This window comes from Hoplias malabaricus, chromosome 3 (assembly GCF_029633855.1).
Source record: "Hoplias malabaricus isolate fHopMal1 chromosome 3, fHopMal1.hap1, whole genome shotgun sequence".
Taxonomy (NCBI): Eukaryota; Metazoa; Chordata; class Actinopteri; order Characiformes; family Erythrinidae; genus Hoplias; species Hoplias malabaricus.
The window spans coordinates 12,654,794-12,677,258 of NC_089802.1; the positions used below are offsets into that span (position 1 = coordinate 12,654,794).

Below are 22,465 nucleotides of genomic sequence, written 5' to 3' on the forward strand. Positions count from 1 at the left end.
GTCTATAGGTGTGAGTGAATGTGTGTGTGTGTCGCCCCGTGAAGGACTGTTGCTCCCTTAAGTGTGTGTTTCCGCCTTGCACCCAGTGATTCAGAGTAGGCTCCAGACCCGTCACAACACTGAACTGGATAAGCAGTTACAGAAAATGAATTAATTAATTCTGAATATGCAAATGTTTCTATTTAAATTAACATTTTATAATATGCACAATGACATGGATGAATTATGTGCTTCATGGAGGGGGCAGTGCAAGACCAGGCTTTAAATCCAAAGAAACAAAGTAAAAGTAACACTACTAAATCTAGGCCTAGTGCCCATCAGCTTTAAAGCCCTAAACTGCTCAGTAGGGGCATCTCCGGTGCTGGGTATTAGATGATTAGTGCAATGGTAATTTTTAAAACAAGAGCAAAGAGAAACTAGGCAAGGCCGGAGCACCATTAGCCATTGTCACAGAGGTGTTTTTGGCATTTCAAAAACAGGAAAGCCCAAAATACATACTTCCCTTGTCATTGGAAGGTCTGGAGAAGCTATGGTGCTTCATATCAATGTCTTTGTTTACATGTGCCTTTTATTATGTGATTGTGTTGCACAGAAAATATGAAGGGCAAGACTTATAAATGCAGAAATGAAAAAAGGAGCACAAATCCATCCATCCATTATCTGTAACCGCTTATCCAATTTTTTAGGGTCGCGGGGGGTCCAGAGCCTACCTGGAATCATTGGGCGCAAGGTGGGAATACACCCTGGAGGGGACACAGGGCAACACAGACACACACACATTTACTCACCCACTCACACCTACGGACACTTTCGAGTCGCCAATCCACCTGCAACGTGTGTTTTTGGACTGTGGGAGGAAACCTGAGCACCCGGAGGAAACCCACGCGGACACGGGGAGAACACACCAACTCCTCACAGACAGTCACCCGGAGCGGGAATCGAACCCACAACCTCCAGGCCCCTGGAGCTGTGTGACTGCGACACTACCTGCTGCACCACCGTGCCGCCTGGAGCACAAAGTTTTGTTCATAATTTATAACAGCATCAGTGTTTTTCTTGTTCATTTTATTAAAAAATGAATACTAGATGATCTACCACCAACTATCAAAGAAGACCAAGAACATTTTGTAGATTTTGAATTACAATGACTTATTTATTCAATGTAACTTGTTAGAGCTAAACACGTGAAGTTTAAAGTGGCTGTTTGCAGCTATATGGAGTTTTATAAAAACAATAATGTTACAAAACGCCCCCCACCCCACTTCCCTTTACAATTTTTGAGGCAAAGACGCACACTAAGGCAAATAAGGCAAATTCAGCAGTCCTCCTCTCTCTGTGAGATATAACATGTGTGTAAATGTTGCTGAGTTCCGAGCCGTCCTGCTGAACTTGTGAACAGCGGAGTAACATATCTAATGCAGAGCCAAACACAGCCCCAGAAACACACAAAAACAGAATATTAAATGAAACTTTATAAATGACCCTGCCCAGCTCAACTGTGCAATAACATTGTTTGTGAGGCTCTTAGCTCTTTCTTGAGTTACTGAACCTCAACACGTCCATGAACGAAGCCACAGTTCTCGCTGAAGAACCGACTTTTCTTTGGTTCCAACTGGGAATGAAAGTTTTCTGGTTCGTGAACCAGTTTATTTTGGTGGAAACATATCAAATTGAGTTCACAAACTGGAAACATACAGTGTCCTCACTGGTGGAAAAGCGTTATGTGAAATATGGCTGAACTACCAGCAGAATGTGAAATCACATTCCTATTCAGGCATGTGCGTTTCAACATCCTAAACACTCGAAGCCAATAGATAAGCATTTAGCAGTGAACAGCGGCATGTAAAAAATATCAGATTTTTAACACAATCTACCTCTCTTTCGGACATGAAAACGCCATCTGCTCAACCCCAGCCTGACACCGTTTGCACCAGTGGAATAGTGTGAGACAGACAAAGATGTGCTTGAACAGCCATCCACCTCAAGTGAAAGTACAACCACAGACATTTCAAAACTTCTCGGCTTCAGGAGTTTGTACGTAAAGTAGACTATGCATTGCACCTTGGTTTTCTGTTTTCATATAGGAGCCACTACCTACTTACGCTATTCTTTTTTTAGCTAGAGCCCTGTATAACTGATTTTGTGTCACGTTTACACTTGTCCACTGCACAAGGGCAAGGGTGGCACAAACACAGCCACAGAATGCTGCAGTAACGTGATTGGAGGCAAGTTGCTCCACTTCAGATAGAGAGAAAAATAGAAGGAAGTGGAGAGATAGTGAGATAGTAAATGTGTCACTAGATGAGGCTGATGTTATCTTTTGTACAGATTTTTGTCCAAATATCACTTTAGCTGGAAGACACTAAACTGGGAAAATCTGCTTTTAGTTACCTTGCACCAGCGAGCTGGAATTCACTACAGGAAATACTAAAGCTCAACTCACTGGTGCCACTCAGTAATTTCTAACCACCTCCAGACAACCTGCCAATGTTTTATTTTATTTTTTATTTATTTTATTTATTTTTTTATTTTAATTATATTACTATTATTATTAATTTTACTATTTTTATTTATTACTTTCTCTTTTTACTGCTATTTGTCTTAAGTTTTTATGTTCCTCTCTTTATTCGTTTTATTCTTATCAGATTCTTATATTGAGTTTAACTTTGATATTTATCTTATTTATTTATTTATTTATTTTTGTCTTATTGGTCATTTTATTATTACTATTCTTATTTCTCTTTTTATTTTTAGTTATTACATTTTGTCTTTACTGCTGTTTGCCTTTGCCTTGCTGTTTGAGTTTTATTCTTATTTTAAGTTTAATTTCTACATTTATCTTATTATTTATTCTTTAGTTTATCTTATTGTTTGTTTTAGTTTATTTAAACATGATTTGTTCTCTTTTACAATTTATTTCACTTGATTTTGTCACATTTGTTTTTGTTACATTATTTACTTTATATTTTAATTTCCCATATTTAATTTTTTTTTACTGTTATTTTCTTTTCTCAACCCTTTTTATTTAAAGTTATGTAATGCTTGGCTACATTGTAAATGAGGGTTTCCCTTAATGTACTTCAGAGTGAAAATAAAAGTTGATTGATTGATTGACATGGGCCAGTATACAAGTCTAATATTGGCATCATTTTCCAGCCTCTTTTTTGAATAAGGTGAACACATACAAGACAAAAATAAACCACAGAGAAACACTGGTACATTTTAATCTTTTGGGGAAAAAAAATTATATATATATATATATATATATATATTGCTCATAATTTTATTTGAAGGTTAATTAAAAAAAATGATTCTGTCCTATAACCTAGTGTGTATTTTTTATGTAATTACGGGTAGGCTCCGGACCCACCGCAACCCTAAATTGGATAAGCGGTTACATAAAATAAATTAATATTTTTATGTAGGATGTTTCCATTAAAAATTTTCAATAAATGTATCTAATTTTACTTACAAAGCGCTTTTCAAAACAGAAAGCTGTCCCAAAGCAGCTTTACAGAGATCCAGGTCCAAGCCTCCCATGAGCAAGTCAAGGGCAAAAGTGGCAAGGATAACCTCTCTTAGCACACGAAGTAGAAACCTTGGAAGGAACCCAGACTCATAAGGGGGAACCTGTTGAAACCTGAGAGCACAACAGATAAAAAAAACAGAGGTAAAAGTGAACTGATAGAGATAAATTAGTTATAGTAATGTGTAGGTAAAGCATTTGTGAAATATGAGTACGAGGAAGGAGGAGGTGGTAAATGATTCTGTGGGAGGGTGAAAAAAAAGTGCAAAGTTAATTTGGGATAAAACAGCATCCTTGCATTGCCAAGCATGTTGCTGTACATGAGACAAAGCCAAGATCTTGTACAGGATGAATAGGGGCAGGATCAGGGCAATACCAGCAACAGGGCAACTCGAAGCATGAGAGAGACAAGATTAAGAAAACCAAACAAGGGGGGAGACGAGGAGATAGACAGAGACACAGAGAGAGAGAGTGAGAGAGAGAGAGAGACTATACCTATGGTAGTAAGACTGAGATAGTACAAAATAGTGATATGTAAAACCAGCTAACTCACCAGTAGAGAAAGAGTAACCTGAAAGTGAATGATAAACCAAAAGCCTGTGTGAAAATGTAGGTTTTCAATATAGATTTAAAGACTGAGAGTGTGTCTGAACACTGACTTTTCTTCATCTTATAAGATAAAATATGCAGAATTTTGGCAATATTGCATAAGTGGAAGAAGATGGTTTTAACTATATTAGATACAGGGGTTGGACAATGAAACTGAAACCTGGATTTAGACCACAATAATTTATTAGTATGGTGTAGGGCCTCCTTTTGCGGCCAATACAGCGTCAATTCGTCTTGGGAATGACATATACAAGTCCTGCACAGTGGTCAGAGGGATTTTAAGCCATTCTTCTTGCAGGATAGTGGCCAGATCACTACATGATGCTGGTGGAGGAAAACGTTTCCTGACTCACTCCTCCAAAACACCCCAAAGTGGCTCAATAATATTTAGATCTGGTGACTGTGCAGGTCATGGGAGATGTTCAACTTCACTTTCATGTTCATCAAACCAATCTTTCAGCAGTCTTGCTGTGTGTATTGGTGCATTGTCGTCCTGATACACGGCACCGCCTTCAGGATACAATGTTTGAACCATTGAATGCACATGGTCCTCCAGAATGGTTAGGTAGTCCTTGGCACTGACCCGCCCATCTAGCACAAGTATTGGGCCAAGGGAATGCCATGATATGGCAGCCCAAACCATCACTGATCCACCCCCATGCTTCACTCTGGGCATGCAACAGTCTGGGTGATACGCTTCTCTACACCGTAACTCTCCCGGATGTGGGGAAAACAGTAAAGGTGGACTCATCAGAGAACAATACATGTTTTACATTGTCCACAGCCCAAGATTTTCGCTCCTTACACCATTGAAACCGACGTTTGGCATTGGCATGAGTGACCAAAGGTTTGGCTATAGCAGCCCAGCCGTGTATATTGACCCTGTGGAGCTCCCGACGGACAGTTCTGGTGGAAACAGGAGATTTGAGGTGCACATTTAATTCTGCCGTGATTTGGGCAGCCGTGGTTTTATGTTTTTTGGATACAATCCGGGTTAGCACCCAAACATCCCTTTCAGACAGCTTTCTCTTGCGTCCACAGTTAATCCTGTTGGATGTGTTTCATCCTTCTTGGTGGTACGCTGACATTACCCTGGATACCGTGGCTCTTGATACATCACAAAGACATGCTGTTTTGGTCACAGATGCGCCAGCAAGGCGTAAACCAACAATTTGTACTCTTTTGAACTCTGGTATGTCACCCATAATGTTGTGTGCATTGCAATATTTTGAGCAAAACTGTGCTCTTACCCTCTGCTAATTGAACCTTCACACTCTGCTCTTACTGGTGCAATGTGCAATTAATGAAGATTGGCCACCAGGCTGGTCCAATTTAGCCATGAAACCTCCCACACTAAAATGACAGGTGTTTCAGTTTCAATGTCCATCCCCTGTATATGGATATCAAATGTCAGAGTCGAATGAAAAGCTACCATTCGGTTTTCAAATTATGGCTCTGTGTATTACTGTTAAATTATCAATATTAATAGTAGCATTTCTGAGAGAATGTTTGAGTATCTGTACCTAATAACAAGACCTCAGTTTTATCAGAATTTAACATGAGAACATTTTGCATCATCCAGGCTTTAATTTCTATTAACAGTCTGTTATTTTATGTAGATTAGTAACATCATTAGGTTTGGCTAATATATACAGTTGTGTGCCGTCAGCATAGCATTGGAATTGAATAATATGCTTATGGATTAGTCTACCCAATGGTAGCATATAGAGGATGAATTATAGAGGGCCAAGCACTGATCCTTGTGGAACACCATATTTAACTAAAGTATGATGTGAGGATTTATTATTCAGATAAACAAATAGAAAAATTTGAACAAAATGTTTCTACATTTTGTAATTAATTAATAAATTATATAAAGAAATTTGCAAAAAAAAAATTGCAATCGGTGCATATTTAGGTTTTAATCAGATATCGTGTTTAGCATTTGCCACTTTTGCAGAGTTTAGTCGTTACAATTAGAATGTGATTAAGAGAAATTTAAAGTATGATTTGAGATTACAGCCCTTCTACAGTTTGTGTGGACAAGGTCTAAAAACAATGAAAAAACAGTCATCTGTTTTTGGTGTTAACATGGCAAACTTGTCAGTCATTGACAACAAAATCCTCATTCAATATTTGCTTCGGGTCAATGTCTGCGAGGAGAGTTCTCACTGTGTCTGCTTCGTTTTTCTCTAACAATCCAAAAACACATGCTGGTAGATGGATTGGCTGTGCAAAATTGCCCACAGGTGTGTGTATGTGTATGAGAGAGACAGACTAGGTGAGTGTGTGATGCTCTTTGATGAACTGGCACCCTGTCCTGGATGTGTACTTGTCTTTTATCCAATGATTCCAGGCAGGCTCCAGACCTGCCATGACTCTGATAATGATAAAACAGTTTCAGAAGATGAATGAAATCACTAGTGGCAAATTCTCATTACATAACACAGTGGCTGACATTTATGATAGTGACTACTGCAGCCATCATTCTGTAAATGTATTAAACAAATTAACACTTGTGTTGAATTTTAACCAAAAACCTCCCACAGCGTGATTTAGCACCTAGAGACACATGACTCACCAGTCCTGTCTTTCACAAGAACACATAGGCTCACCACAACTTTTACTTGAGCACTTAAAGACATATTTAATGGATGCAATATAAAACAAGAGCAGCACAATATCTTCAAGCACTAATTTGAGAAATGTATAAATTTTATTTCCATTGCTCTGTTTGTTTTTTAGCCCTGTGAAAGACTGGAGCCCCCTCCAGGTGTGTACCCGCCTTGCACCCAGTGATTCTGGGTAGGCTCCAGACCCACCGCGACCCTGAACTGGATAAGTGCTTACAGACAATGAATGTTTGTTTTTTAAATAAACAAAGAATATTTCAAAAACATGAGGCTGACTTAGTTGCTGTTAGCCTATAGTTGCGCTGTAATGGCCACTCGCTGGGTGAGGCTGCACGTGTAAGTTGTAGCCAACCCTCCCGGACACCCACGACATCTCTATCTGCCCAGTTGCGACATGTCATTAGCATAAACAAGCGGCTGCGGCCATGTCTACCTGTCAGGGCCCTGTCAGTTTGTGGCTGCAGAAGAGAGCACGGTGCATTAACCCGGCCAACTTATCTCCCACGCTGTCCACAGAGGAGGGGATTACTGCACAAGAATTGCTTTCTGGGGCCCTGTCACTCCTGGCTGATTAGAAGGCCGTCTGCTCTTCCATCACTCAGCAGACAACAGGGAATCCCACCTGTTTGCATGTCCTCTACCGCCAGAACCCAGGCTTGACGCATCGCATCCAGAACACTAATTGGCCACTGTCATTATCCCAAATCCAGATAACTGGACGTGACTTGTTGGGAACTGGCACCTCTACCTCTTCATTAATAAACGCCAGCTCCCCCCGCCTCAGACTCAATAGGCAGGTGATCCACGCTCGGCAGGGTTTGGACGCTGTGCAGCTGTGCTATTGGCAATGTGAGGATAAATCCATGGCGAGAAGCTTGAGGTCAAATCGAACTAGCTTTATAAGCAGCATTTCTACACAACTTGCTTAATTAAGCCAGAAATAACCACCAAATGTGGCTAACGTTAGGGGGTGTAACATGTCTACTTGAAAAAGTTGAGTTCCATCAACAAACACAATCTATGTAGCATTTTTACAAACTTAAAGCATACTGAATGACTGAGAAACACTGTAACACAGTATAAGAGGTTAACCTTAGTTTCCTACACAGCAGCATTGAAAACCCAATCATGATCTCATCCTAACGCAAAAAGGAATACACATTCAAGTCTCACAATGAAAACAGGCCCACTTTCTAGCTCATAATAACCATACATGAGAGATCACACTAAGACTTGTGCTGAGCTTGAACATCAGATACAGCCTGCTTTATGAAACAATCTGGGCAACTCCCAACAGACTGCAGTGTGACTTGCTCTTTGCCTCACCTTGTATTCCATCCCCTCAACACAGTGTGAACCCCAGAAAACATGCCATTTTTATAATTGCCTGATGTCTAGCAAAAGCCATTCAGTCTGCCCCTGTTGCTTATGTTGTTATCATAGGAAACTGTACCATCCCGGATGGCCCTTAAAGAAGAGAGGCGGTCTCTGATGAAAAGTCTGCCCTCTGACCTAGAGAGAGCTGCAGCCCAGTTAACGTCTCCCACAAAAGCACAGCAGTACTAAGAGTGGCCTTCTACTAACTGTGACACATGTAAGGACTGCATATTTCTATGGAAGAAAGTCACACAATGAGCATGAAGCAAAAGCACACATCAATCAGTTTAGAAGCAAAATCAATTCTGGGATCCAATTGGTTAGTCTTAGATATAGTAAAGCAGAAATAACAATTTCTATATCTTATCCAGAGTTTCTGTAGCTTGTTCATTAAACAGTTGTGTACACAACTTCACTATTATTCTTAAGGGGCAGGTGAGCTAGTGGGTGGGTTGTTTGTGAAGTTCTGTGGATGGAACATCGGGAGGATGCAGCCAATTTAATGCAGACCTGATTTGCCTTGATCTGTAAACTAAATTTAAATGAGTTTTTTTTTCTAACTGTGGGGGAATGGGCTGCAGATGGATGCCCTCTCAGCAGCCGGCTGCTTTGAAAAGAACGACTTTTTAAATTACCCATAAATCACTGTCAGCACACAAGGGGCCGCTGTTCCAGTGGCCAGCCAGCAGTCAGAGGAGGGCGCTAAAGGTGGCACAGCAATCTCAGACCCTCTGCCATGCCTCACTGCACCACTCCAGGTACGCACACAAACACACACCCCTATACACAGGCACACACAAGGCACATTTCCAAAACAAGCATTCAAATTACACTGCACATTACACACCTTAACAGGAGCACTGTGTTGATACACAATTGTACAAAGACATCTGCACATTGTATTTGGCAGATAAATCTTAAACATTTAGTAACATGAGGGAAGTTAATTTATCAGCTGATGATGAAGACACTATAATGTCAATGTATACTTGAACCCTGTTGACCCTTCATTTAATTAGACCATGTACACACACAATATATTATATATGTATATATATATATATATATATATATATATATATATATATATATATATATATATGTGTGTGTGTGTGTGTGTGTGTGTGTTTGAATTGACCTCACATGTCTCGGAGAAAGGATGTGTTCACCTACACACTCTAAAGGCTGGAGGCAATAAGCAATCAGAGAGATTCGCTGTCTTTCTTTCTTTCATGTAATGATTCAGACAACCTTTTAAAGTTTTTTTTTCTGTATAAATTCTAATGTAAAGCTGCATTATACTTTGTATGCAGTTTACTTTGTGCCTGACACATTAAACACAGACTAAATTACACAATAGATTACACTGCCCTTTGGTGCAATATAAATTTCAGGCATCACATGTTCCTTCACAATACATAAAACACTATTATAAGAAGCTACTATCAACAATCTTTTTTTTTTTTTTTTTTTTTTTTTTTACAGTTATTTCACATGTAAAAATTTAAATCCCTTACTGAAGGCTGAGATGTTTTGAGGCTTATTTTGCTTAGAGAATTGTCACAGCCCAAATAATCTGGGCCGAACAAGAGCACGCGTTAAAAGCAACTGAAATGATATATGTGTGTATATGAATTGTATGTGAATATATTTCTACAAGAGAATTTTTCACAAATTAAACCGAACCCTGACAGTTGAATGAATGTAGCACTTAACCTCTATTTGAAACCCAAACATAACAATATACACCCTGACAGCAAAATAGTTTTTCAAGAGAAAACACTATACAAACTTTTACATACATATGAAGTAGCTTTATTTAAATCTGAAATAGCAAACTATTGAATATCAATCTAAATATGATTTTCTCTTGAAGAAAAACACTACATGAAGAAAGTTTTGAACTGAAAGCAAGTTGTAATGGTCTTTAAACAAGCAGATGGTTGTACGCTTTATAGTCTTAAGGTAGACACTGGGCTTATCACCATGGAAATACACCCTGTAAGACAGCACTTACTACTTAAAATTCAAAAGCAGCCATCGTTGTTATACCAGCATATATTTTCTAGCCTCAACTGGCTGTGTCCATCCTACTCAGCCCAGCTGCTTTGTAACATCATCATGTTGTAAAAAGCGCTATAAAAATAAATGACTTGATTGACTTTTCTAATGTAATTATGGCGTGTACAGTGGTAACTAGCAGATTTTCTATATTCTATCACCTGTTCATAAACCAAAGAGCAACAAGTCAACACGGCCAGACATCCACACACCTCCAGCTCAGTCTGAGTAAGTGGAATATCTTTAGAGACAGTTCAACCTTAATGACAGGTAATTAGTCAGCTGCAGCTTTGGTGGAGTTTGAAAAGCTGATGACAGCATATGTCTCAGTGATAAACAGCGCAGTGTGAGACAGCGAGAGGCGGTGGAGGAAGCCAGCCATGCTGCATTCATCTGTTACACTCACAATTAACGCACTTAATTAATGGGAGAGATATCAGTATTAGATCCGTATGTGACTGCCGCTGTGTAACAACATTTGCTGTTAAAAGAAATTAAGCAATAACCGTTGATTACAAAGTGGTACAGCACAGAATGTGATTCTTACAAATGACTACAGAACACAACAAGGATATTACTGCACTGCTGCATTACAGCTGCTGCATTATACATTTTCCATGCTATAAAAATCAACATTTATTTGCAATATCACTTTTTTTTAATGCAGGTACCAACCCTGAATATTAGCCAATACTGATATTATTCATTATATAAACTGTTAACTGTGTGTTCTTCTCATGTCCGCGTGGGTTTCCTCTGGGTGCTCCGGTTTCCTCCCATGGTCCAAAAACACACATTGTTAGTGGATCAACTGGATAAACGGTTACAGAAAATGAATGAATGAATAAACTCTTAAGCTTTGATAAGGGTTGTTGTAATTTGTTGATGATCCTAAGAGTTCATTTGTTTTTCCATTTGTGTGTGTTTTTTTTTAATATACCTGGCACAAATATATGCATTTGAGTATTGCATCAAGCCATAATTCTCTCTCACTGTATCCCACATTTTCTCATCCCATAAAAATACAGTTATTGAAACATTGGAGACTTTCTTTCATTCATTCATTTTCCATACACGTAATGCTGGACAATATGGCTAAAATTTATATCACAATATATTTCTAAATTTCAATCGATATGATATAATTCCTATATCAATATTGACAACATAAAAAGCCACATGGAAACTTCCCAGAACAACAAGAAACATGACATCATCGTCAAACATAAACTTTCTGACTTTGTCAACATTAATATTTTTAAGCTATCTTTAAAATCGAGGGCTGTGAACTGGGGCAGCACATGTAATGAATATCAGGCAATGACAGATGTATATTAAAATATTGAAAATGTGTTAAAAATCATATTTTATATTGCGATATATAATGATACTGAATTATTGTCCAGCTCTATGTACCTGTATAATGTTTCCGGGTTGTAGTGTGTCCTGAGTCTACCCGGAATCACTAGATACAAGGCAGACTGGATGGGACACCAGTCCATCACAGTGTACATGCACACAGACACACACACACAAAGTGTGACTAATATACAGGGGTTGGACAATGAAACTGAAACACCTGTCATTTTAGTGTGGGAGGTTTCATGGCTAAATTGGACCAGCCTGGTGGCCAATCTTCATTAATTACACATTGCACCAGTAAGAGCAGAGTGTGAAGGTTCAATTAGCAGAGGGTAAGAGCACAGTTTTGCTCAAAATATTGCAATGAACACAATATTATGGGTGACATACCAGAGTTCAAAAGAGGACAAATTGTTGGTGCACGTCTTGCTGGCGCATCTTTGACCAAGACAGCAAGTCTTTGTGATGTATCAAGAGCCACGGTATCCAGGGTAATGTCAGCGTACCACCAAGAAGGATGAAACACATCCAACAGGATTAACTGTGGACGCAAGAGGAAGCTGTCTGAAAGGGATGTTCGGGTGCTGACCCAGATTGTATCCAAAAAACATAAAACCACGGCTGCCCAAATCACAGCAGAATTAAATGTGCACCTCAACTCTCCTGTTTCCACTAGAAATGTCAGTCGGGAGCTCCACAGGGTCAATATACACGGCCGGGCTGCTATAGCCAAACCTTTGCTCACTCATGCCAATGCCAAACGTGAAACATGTATTGTTCTCTGATGAGTCCACCTTTACTGTTTTCCCCACATCTGGGAGAGTTATGGTGTGGAGAAGCCCCAAAGAAGCGTACCACTCAGACTGTTGCATGCCCAGAGTGAAGCATGGGGGTGGATCAGTGATGGTTTGGGCTGCCATATCATGGCATTCCCTTGGCCCAATACTTGTGCTAGATGGGCAGGTCACCGCCAAGGACTACCGAACCATTCTGGAGGACCATGTGCATCCAATGGTTCAAACATTTTATCCTGAAGGCGGTGCCGTGTATCAGGACGACAATGAACCAATACACACAGCAAGACTGCTGAAAGATTGGTTTGATGAACATGAAAGTGAAGTTGAACATCTCCCATGACCTGCACAGTTACCAGATCTAAATATTATTGAGCCACTTTGGGGGGTTTTGGAGGAGCGAGTCAGGAAACGTTTTCCTCCACCAGCATCACGTAGTGACCTGACCACTATCCTGCAAGAAGAATGGCTTAAAATCCCTCTGACCACTGTGCAGGACTTGTATATGTCATTCCCAAGACGAATTGACGCTGTACCTACTGTACCTACTAACGTGTTTTTGGACTGTGAGAGAAAACTGGAGCAACCCTAACCAAAGAACACACAAAGCTACTCATAGACTGTGAACCGAGGCAAGGCTCCTACCCACAATCCCAGGATTCACTAGCTGCATGACAGCGACACTGTTGTACCACCATGACACCCATTGGTGTTCTGGCAGTTTTACCTGGATTGGACAATCCATCCAATTTAATGTTTTAAAAGGTTAATGAGCTTAAAAATGTCCAACTTTTTTCATTCAAGGACTACTAAAAAGAAGAAAAGTAATTTGACAGGTCTTTCAAATTTTTTTCCATAATTCAATTAATCAAGTATCAGAATAGAATTTGATAAGCGGTTACAGATAATGGATGGATGGATCAGAATAGAATTTATGACGGAAAAGAACACACTGGGCACTATAAACCATTGCAATTATTATTTGACTAAGAATAACTAAAAGTGGGCAATGACGCTAAAACCATCAGGAACAAATTTACCAAAATATTTTCTTATTCCACAGAAATTAATAGAAAGCTAAAACACCACATTACATGTTCCAGTCATTCTTCTTTACCCTCTCATATACAAATACATGAATGTTAACACAACACAATACACATTGTTAACACAACATCATTTCTAGTTACATATTTTAAAATGAGGAGTAGGCCTTCAAAAGATTCTGGGACACCCTTGCGCACACACTATAACAATCAAGGGGTAAGAGTACCACTACAGAGGAATCAAACCATTAGAACCAACCTGTGGAACCTTGCAAACCAAACACAGAGAATAAGAATTCTTAGAATAAGAACAATTGGGTTTCACAACAGACACCTAAATCCAGCAATCATTTCAAGCATTCCACTAACACTGAGCTATATCTTCAAACACTTTATCCTTTTGAACTGAGGTCTACCTAATACTGGGATCTTTAACCAGGTTAACGTATAGCACTGGAACAGTCAGAGACTTACAATGTGTGTTATGAAGAGCCTTTCAAACCTGTAACATAATAAAGGGGGACGCTTGACAGAGGTTTCAGCTGAGTATTTGAGGGCTTAGTCTTATTTCTTTGAAGTGTCCAGCACAGGCTTAAATGTAGTCTTGAGCAGAGCTTTACTCAGACTTAATTCTAACCCCTTTTGCACAGCACTACAGACAGAAAAGCTTCTGTCCATTTTTCATTATCACCATCCATAAAATCTCTCACAATGCTGTTGCTTGAAAAAAGAAACTAACTACAGTACGTATTGCAATGTATGACACAGATAGCAGCTGTGCTGTGTATGTGGTAATGCACAAGCGAATTAACCCCAAACTAAGATTAACTACTTTTTCCTCCAATTCTGATGATCCAAAACTTCAAAACCATTAACTTTTGAAGTCCTATTAAAACAAAAGATGTTTTAATAAAGGGTTAAAGGGCTGTCCGCAATCCCCTCTTTTTTCTTCTTACCTCTCTTTCGCTCTCTCTCTCACATACACACATTGGTGAATATGAATGAGTGAAATGAGTCCTTATTATGATAATGTTTATCCTCACCAAGATTAGGTGTTCACCTTGAACCTTTCTCAAGGCTGAAAACAAACCAGTCTGTCAAGAGGGTTTGATTGACTCTACTGAGGTTAGGTCATAAAACATTACTGACCACTCTCTTGAAAGGCATGTAGTCCAGGGGCAAAGTAAAGGACTACAAGTTTGTCTTACACCATATTAACCAATGTCATGTTCACAGAACTTTCAGAGTCATCAGATCACTGTAACTTCTACACTACTGTTTTTTTATTTATATGCTACAAGACTGATCGGTGACATAAGAGTCATGAATTATAATTACATTTCTCACCAAGCGGAAGCCCCAACAAGTTTGTCTGGCTTCCAAAAATACTTAACATTACCACTAGAGAGGGGCCAGATCAGATCCTATATCGACCTCATTAACTTATCGGATATCGGATGGACATGGCCGATCCACTTACCAAATCATATTCTAGTATGCAGCTTGGACATACCGGGTTTGTCTGTGTTTTGTCATCCTGTTCACACAAAAATGGCATCGTACCTCACTGAAATTAGAGGTTTATGAAAACACAACGTAAAATTTGAGAATTTTTTTAAACCTCTGTAGTCAGTGTTGTTGTGTTTTAAGCAAAATGCTGCACAGCTATGTTTACGAAGAAGACTGTTAGAGACTGTTTTGCGATATCACCAGCTACATTTCACCAGGGATCTGTGCTAGTGGAAAAGCTATCAAGGACTGTAAAGTGGGTACAGCTGTGCTGAGCCAAGCCAGTATCATTTTTGGTGATGCAAAAAATGATCGGATCCCTGACTCAAAAACTAATGTAATCCAACAGTTGTGATTGAAGAGTTTTGTGATCCATTACAACATTAGCAGGCAGAGTGAAATGAAACAACATTTCTCTAGGACCATGGTGCAACTCAGAAAATGTGCACACAATACAGAGGAATAATTACAAAGGATGATAAACACAACACATGGCCAAAAAAAGATAAATAAATAAGTTAAAAAAAAAAACAGAAAAGGCAGTGTGGTTCTAGAACTGTCCTAGTGTATGCTAATGTACAGTTCACACAACTTGCATTCTCATTGGTTGTATAGCGCATTACCACACTCACTGGCAGTCACAAAACTTTAACACTACCAGATTTAGAGTCTCCAACAGGTCAAGATTTTAAGCCTGCTGGATATTTGTTGGGTATTTGCCAGACATCAGCGATCACTCACGGAGATCTCAGATTGTGTCTCTCAGGGGGTTACAGATAGCAATTGAGCAAACACTGAGAAAACACTGGTTTGGCTTCTGATTTTGTAGGCGACTTCCAAAAACATTCATTGGAAAATCATGTAGTGTGAAATCAGGCAAGATACAGGGTAACACTTTATAATACAGCCCGCGTCTTAAAGGCTAAGCACCACCTACTGGACCTCCATGAATATTTCATTATTTTCGTTACTGACATATATAAGTATGAATTAAAATGAAAATAGCAGCTTAATTTGCTTTAAAACTGACAATTTTATTAAATTGACGGAAAAACCCGAGCTCGCTACGGAAAAATTTGAAACCAACCGTGACGTCACTGGTGGACAACAGCTGAACAATGCCGCGGTAAAACACTGTTATGACTGACTGTTATGACAGTATCTAGCTAAATAACCAACATTATTCATAGCCTAGCAATAAGCTAAACTAAAATTTAGAGGTACCATTATTCTTGTAAATGTGATCAAAGTCGAACTCGAATTCATCCGACACTATAAACCTCCGTAATGCAGCTACGTAGCCGAGTATAATCTGAGCCACCGAGTTTAGCAAGTCAAGCTAACATTAACAACACCAACTAAAACAGGCGAAGTAAGTGTCCTTACCCTGTTTACCTCCATGTTACAGAGGCTCTTGAACACCTTTCGTTAGTTTCCTTACATGCTCATATTGTTGGAAAAGCGCCAGTGAAATGAGCTACAGATAACGGAGTGAGCGGATGGTCCTTTCCAAAGTGCCCATTTAAAGTTGACAAATTTAGACCATTTTCTGGATATTTTGGGATCTTTGGGCCATTTGTGCACAGATGTCCCACTGTACATTGAATTATTGCAGCCAAAAACAACACACCTTTTTCGTCATTTTGCATTAAATTAAGTGCAACTTGTAGAGTAGTTGTCCAACATCTACGTCACAGGCAGGTGACGTCTTTTAAACCTTATTCCGTGAATTAGTAAGAAATTACATGTTTTCTGACTATCAATAAACACAAGTTAGGAACTCAAATTCCACTGTATTTATTTGTTTGACACTTTCACAGAGCTGGTGCTTAGCCTTTAAAGTGTACCTACCCAGAACGTACAATGTACCTTCACGCGTTTTATGGTGTATTTTCCCGCAATTTAAAGTGTATTTACCCGGTACATACAGTGTACCTTCCCATAACTTCATTATATGCGTCAGTACATCTAAGACATTTAGATGTACTTACAGTGCATCTCCTCGCTTTTTTATGGTGTACATTCTGGCGTTTTAAGGGAAATTTACCTCATACTTAGAGTGTACCTTCACCTAACTTACGGATTCTTTATATTAATTGGTCAATATCAAATACTTACAGGTTCTTTCTAGTACTTAAATATTGGGGACTATAAGTGTAACTTCCAATATTTTACCATGTAATTTTTCTGAATTTATGGTGTACATTTTATGTAATAAGTGGGTTTTCATTAGTTGTCAGTTATAGTCATCAACTTAAAAGAAATAAACACTTGAAATACATCAGTCTGTGTGTAATGAATGAGTACAATATACAAGTGTCACTTTTTGAATGGAATTACTGAAAAAATAAACTTTTTCATGATATTCAAATTTTATGACCAGCACCTGTACTTCTCTTTTTATACGAGGGTTATATTCTACAAAATGCAGCATAATGGAATCTTTACTTAATATAGACTATCCATCCATCCATTATCTGTAACCGCTTATCCAATTTTAGGGTCGCGGGGGGTCCAGAGCCTACCTGGAATCATCGGGCGCAAGGCAGGAATACACTCTGGAGGGGCTGCCAGTCCTTCACAGGGCAACACAGACACACACACACACACACGGACACTTTTGAGTCGCCAATCCACCTGCAACGTGTGTTTTTGGACTGTGGGAGGAAACCGGAGCACCCGGAGGAAACCCACGCAGACACGGGGAGAACACACCAACTCCTCACAGACAGTCACCCAGAGCGGGAATCGAACCCACAACCTCCAGGCCCCTGGAGCTGTGTGACTGCGACACTACCTGCTCCGCCACCGTGCCGCCCTAATATAGACTAAACCCCCCATATTTTCCCCCATAACGGCTTTACAAATATATACAATATATATTTAAACAAGTGTGTTTATATTTTTATCTTTTTTAATTTTTTTTATTTTTATATTTTTTTATTTTATTTTTAATAAAATTAAGATATATCTATGAAACCCAAAAACATGTATTTATGAATGTAAGTGTATTTGTACGAACTGCAGACCGTGAGACACAGATTGGGATGTGTTCATTTGTGAATAGTGAAACATATTTGTTATTTGTGTTTAATTTGTGGATTAACATTTACATTGTGGTACAGTATTTTAAGATTAGTCTCTCTCCATAAACTAAACAGACCTTTTTAGAACTCGGCCTTATTCACAACTGTTATGCTAGCATGTAATATGACTTAGATTTTGTCTTTAAATCATTTTAAATCACTTACAGTCACAGGAGAGCTGCTGTACCGCTAAAAATAGTTTCAGAATCGGTTAAACTCAGTATTTACTCATTCACCACGCCAAATTAATCATGAGTTTGTTTGTTTTTTCCTGTAGAATAGCAACGCAGTTCTCCAGAGCTCTTAGCGACAAGGCCAAGGAAGGTTTTCATACAGTGTCTTCGTGAATTAAAAGCATAGACTGTTCCTCCGTAGATTCCGTGGTTGCGTTGGACCAATGGTTGCCGCTGGCTACACGGGGTAGGCGGGATCAGAGCAGTATATACTCGGCGGGCTCTGGACGGCTCAGGGCGGGATCAGCTTCTAGCTTGGGGTCAGACGTGATTGACACCTCTATGGACCAATGGCAGAGATTCAGACGAAAATAAACACCATGATTGGTCTGTTGCTGGGCTTGGGTGTGGGAGAGAGAGCCAGTCGACAGTAAATGCGCTCCAGGCAAAGAAAGACGCGCTGTGATCGTTAGAAAAAACTACACCTAAACCTTTATGATTTTGACAGACTAAAATTTGGGCACGTTTGTGCATAATTGCCTAATGCTGTACTGGTTCAGTTACAAAATTACACATGAAAAAAAAAAAACATTTTTGGCGCAGCAGCTTGCCTCCCCTTTCCACGTTAATTTGTTATTTTTTATTTATTTTTAAGTCAATGACTAATCAAAATTAATAAATAAAGAATCAACAGATTAGTCCACTACCAAAATAATCGTTGCAGCCCTAGTTGGCAGATTATGGTGAACAAGGTGGAGGAGAATCCAGATCAGATTCATCAAGAAATATAATGTGGCTCTGGCTGATGTGCCATGTCATGACTGCATATATGTGTGTATAACAAAAGAGAAACAATGCCTTAGCAACCACCTGGGATATGACAGCAACAACCTAGCAACATTTTAGCAGGGAACTGGGACACACCAGCAAGCACCAAGCAATACCTAACTAAAATGATTTTTGTTCATTATCATCGACCTTGCAAGGGTATAAATCCTCTGTAGCAACCACCTTGAATACCACATTAAACACCCCTATCACAAAATTCCCAATTTCCTGGGACATCAAAGCAACCACATAGAAACAATTTAAAGTCACATTAAAAAAAGAACCACAGACAGGCAAACCCAAAAAATGTTTCTCAGGACATTAGCCCAAAGAAGTTGATAAGGCCAATTTCAGAGTTTATGCATACCTGAAACTACTACCGGGGAAAAGCAACAGCTTAGCCTCACCTTTGGAACCACTTCGGCAAAATGCCTATTAATACATTACCAATCATCTGAGATATTATCCATGGGTTTGTGACACATACTTCTAAACACAAAATCCAAAACTGGTGTTTACATTGTTTTGGTTTCTTTCAAGACATTATTTTTGATTCTTTCAAGATATTAAGTTCCTGTGTTAAACTTACGCTCTAAAAGTACAGAAACCTGACTCGTTTATGAGTGAGTCTATAAATAGAGCTCTGTTTCACCAATTGTGCAAGTCAAGGATGCCAAATAGAGCCATTCTCCCTAATGAATCTAAAGTGAATACACCCAGGCTGTGCACTACTTTGAAAAAGGGACCTGACACCTATAGCCAAATATAAATATATGTACAATCCAACTTACAATACCCTAGCTGAGTGCAGAACCTGTGCAGAACTGTCTTTTAAGATTCAGACTCTTCGCTGGAAATACTTCTCACATCTCACATTTTCAGAAAAAAAAAAAAAAAATTTCAAGCCAAACCAATTTAAAACATTATCCTCGAAGAAAATGTTACACTCTCAGAGCACATGGTCACAAAGATTGGGTTATTTATCTTGTAAACAAGTTTAAAAAATGAGCTTAAAATACATGGAACAAGATGAAAATTGGTTATAAAAATACACACTGAAAGGAAAAATCATAATGACTGAAGTTTGTATAAAGTCTGCAAATGATTTTGCATTAGATATTTTGGCATAAATGCTAATATGGCTAAAAAAGGATAACAGGTTTTTCTCAATTCATTAGGAAGCAGATTTACCACTTGACAAAAGAAGCCGTGAGTTCCAGTGCTTTTAAAGTGTTCTACAAAACCAGATGATCAAAGAAAAAAACACGAGGGCAACCCATGCATAACAACCAACAGCACTAATCACTTTAAAATCCACGACAAAGTTATAACAACACCTTAACAAGGTTCTCAAATGATGTTAGCCTTGAGATGTTGACAAGCCAATGTCATTCATTCATTGCTTGTAAGCGCTTATCCAGTTCAGGGTCGTGGTGGGTCCAGAGCCTAACCGGAATCATTGGGTGCAAGGCAGGAATACACCCTGGAGGGGGCGCCAGTCCTTCACAGCAACACACACATTCACTCACACACATTTGAGTAGCCAATCCACCTATCAATGTGTGTTTTCAGACCATGGGAGGAAACCAGAGCACCCGGAGGAAACCCATGCAGACACGGGGAGAACACACCAAACTCCTCACAGACAGTCACCCGGAGCGGGTCTAGAACCCACAACCTCCAGATCCCTGAAGCAGTGTGACTGTGACACTACCTGCTGCGCCACGGTGCCGACCCAAGCGGATTTAAGTGTTCAAAAAACTTGATCTTGTACTTAGAACTTAATGGAACTTAGAAGACTATATCAAATGTTATTCTCAAGCACTGTGGGCATATCTGTACAATTTTACTGCTGGTTAATATTAAAGACATTGTAGACACCCCTTGCACATAAAACAAATTGATCCACAGCAACAGATGCATAATGTATACTGAAGAGAGCTTATGTGTTCCTTTTGGGCCGAGCTCATTCTTCTCTTATGACAAATCAGTTTCCACCAGAACTTTAGAAACTGGTCTGGAAAATCAACACTGAATTGTGATGTTTTAAATTTTTTTGGAATATACCAAAAAAATTGCAAGGTGTGAGATTTTTTTTATTATTGGAAATGCCTTCATTATTAACTTGTTAACAATTTCACCTTATGACAGTTGTGAGTTGACAAACACATTTATTTACTGTTGGTTATTAGCTGCATGTAATAATGCATGTATCTAATGTGAATTCATCTGTGTGTTTACTCTGACTCTACACAAATTTTCTGTCTTCTGTGGACAATATCAGCTCAAAGACACCCCAGCAGCGCTGCCTGTTGATCATGGCCCAGTGCACCGCCTTCACTGACCGTTTTAACAGATGGTTTTCTTGGTTGGGAAAGAGGGATTTGCATCTTGTAAAGCAGCTATTTAAATTGCATAATTTAGCTAATGACCTTGCTAGCAAAACAATCGTTACTCATCAACATAATTTTGAACAGTTAATATTTCCCTCACTTGAGCTTTTATTTGCTATAATCTACATGCCCCTATTTGCAGTGCAGATTATTCATTTTCTGTTCTGTGTTACTGTTGCATAGAGAGATGATATGAGTGAGTGTTGAGCAAAGAAAATTTATAAGGCATTCAGGGAATTAAAATATAATCCATGTGTTTGTGTGTGTGTGTGCGTAGGGTGGGGGTATTTTGTTCAAATATCTAACATCTCTTAAGCAGATTTTGCAGCAATGAATTCCCTAAAACCACTGTGTTTCATAACACCTGTTTTACGCTCTTAACACTATGGTTCTACAAGGGTTTTTTTCAAAAGGAAACAAGTCCTTAGACAGTAATAATCTATTATCTATAGTCAGATTTGTAATAAATATATACATTATCATATATGAAATTATGCACTTTAATTTCAAACTAAGTAAAAAGTTATATTTATAGCAGCAACAAGTAACATTGCCTACATCCTTAACAGTTCTTTATTGAAGGAAACAGTATATACAGACATTAAATATTTGGATATAGAAATGTCTTGTATATTTGTTTATACATGTGGTTCTTTAAAATGGTTCTATATAGCACTACAGTGGGTTCTGGTACTGTTTCTACTATCTTTTTCTTCTGATTATGAGACACTTTTTTGCTGAGTGTGTGCGTATGTGGAGTCTCGGCCAGTTCTGTGTGCTGTTATTCAACATTATAATGCCGTTACATGCAGGAAGTCTGACAAGAGGAGGATTCATTTCCGTGTTCTTTTAAGTTGAAAGTTTAGGAATCTTCCGGTATCAAATGCGAGGCTGTATTCTTTCGCTGTAAACAAAGTGAATAGCGCCCTCTGTTGGACATTTAGCAAAATAGCACTCAGGCAATTTTCAGACCGTAAACGGGCCTTTATAATTAAAATGTATGTCTTGAGATAAAGAAGTGATTAAGCGTCAGTTTTATCGTAAACGCATTTCGGGGTCTTCCTCGCT

General features: G+C 38.9%; 1 protein-coding gene across 1 annotated transcript in view; it reads right to left on the bottom strand.

Annotated features, from left to right (window-relative positions):
* Nucleotides 1-18,433, bottom strand: part of rbfox3a (RNA binding fox-1 homolog 3a) — a 510,141-nt gene extending 491,708 nt beyond the window's left edge. The window contains exon 1 of the mRNA XM_066663315.1: nucleotides 18,169-18,433. The gene's annotated coding sequence lies outside the window, so the exon portion shown is untranslated. The remainder of the gene's footprint in view (nucleotides 1-18,168) is intronic.
* Between the last annotated feature and the right edge of the window lie 4,032 nt (nucleotides 18,434-22,465).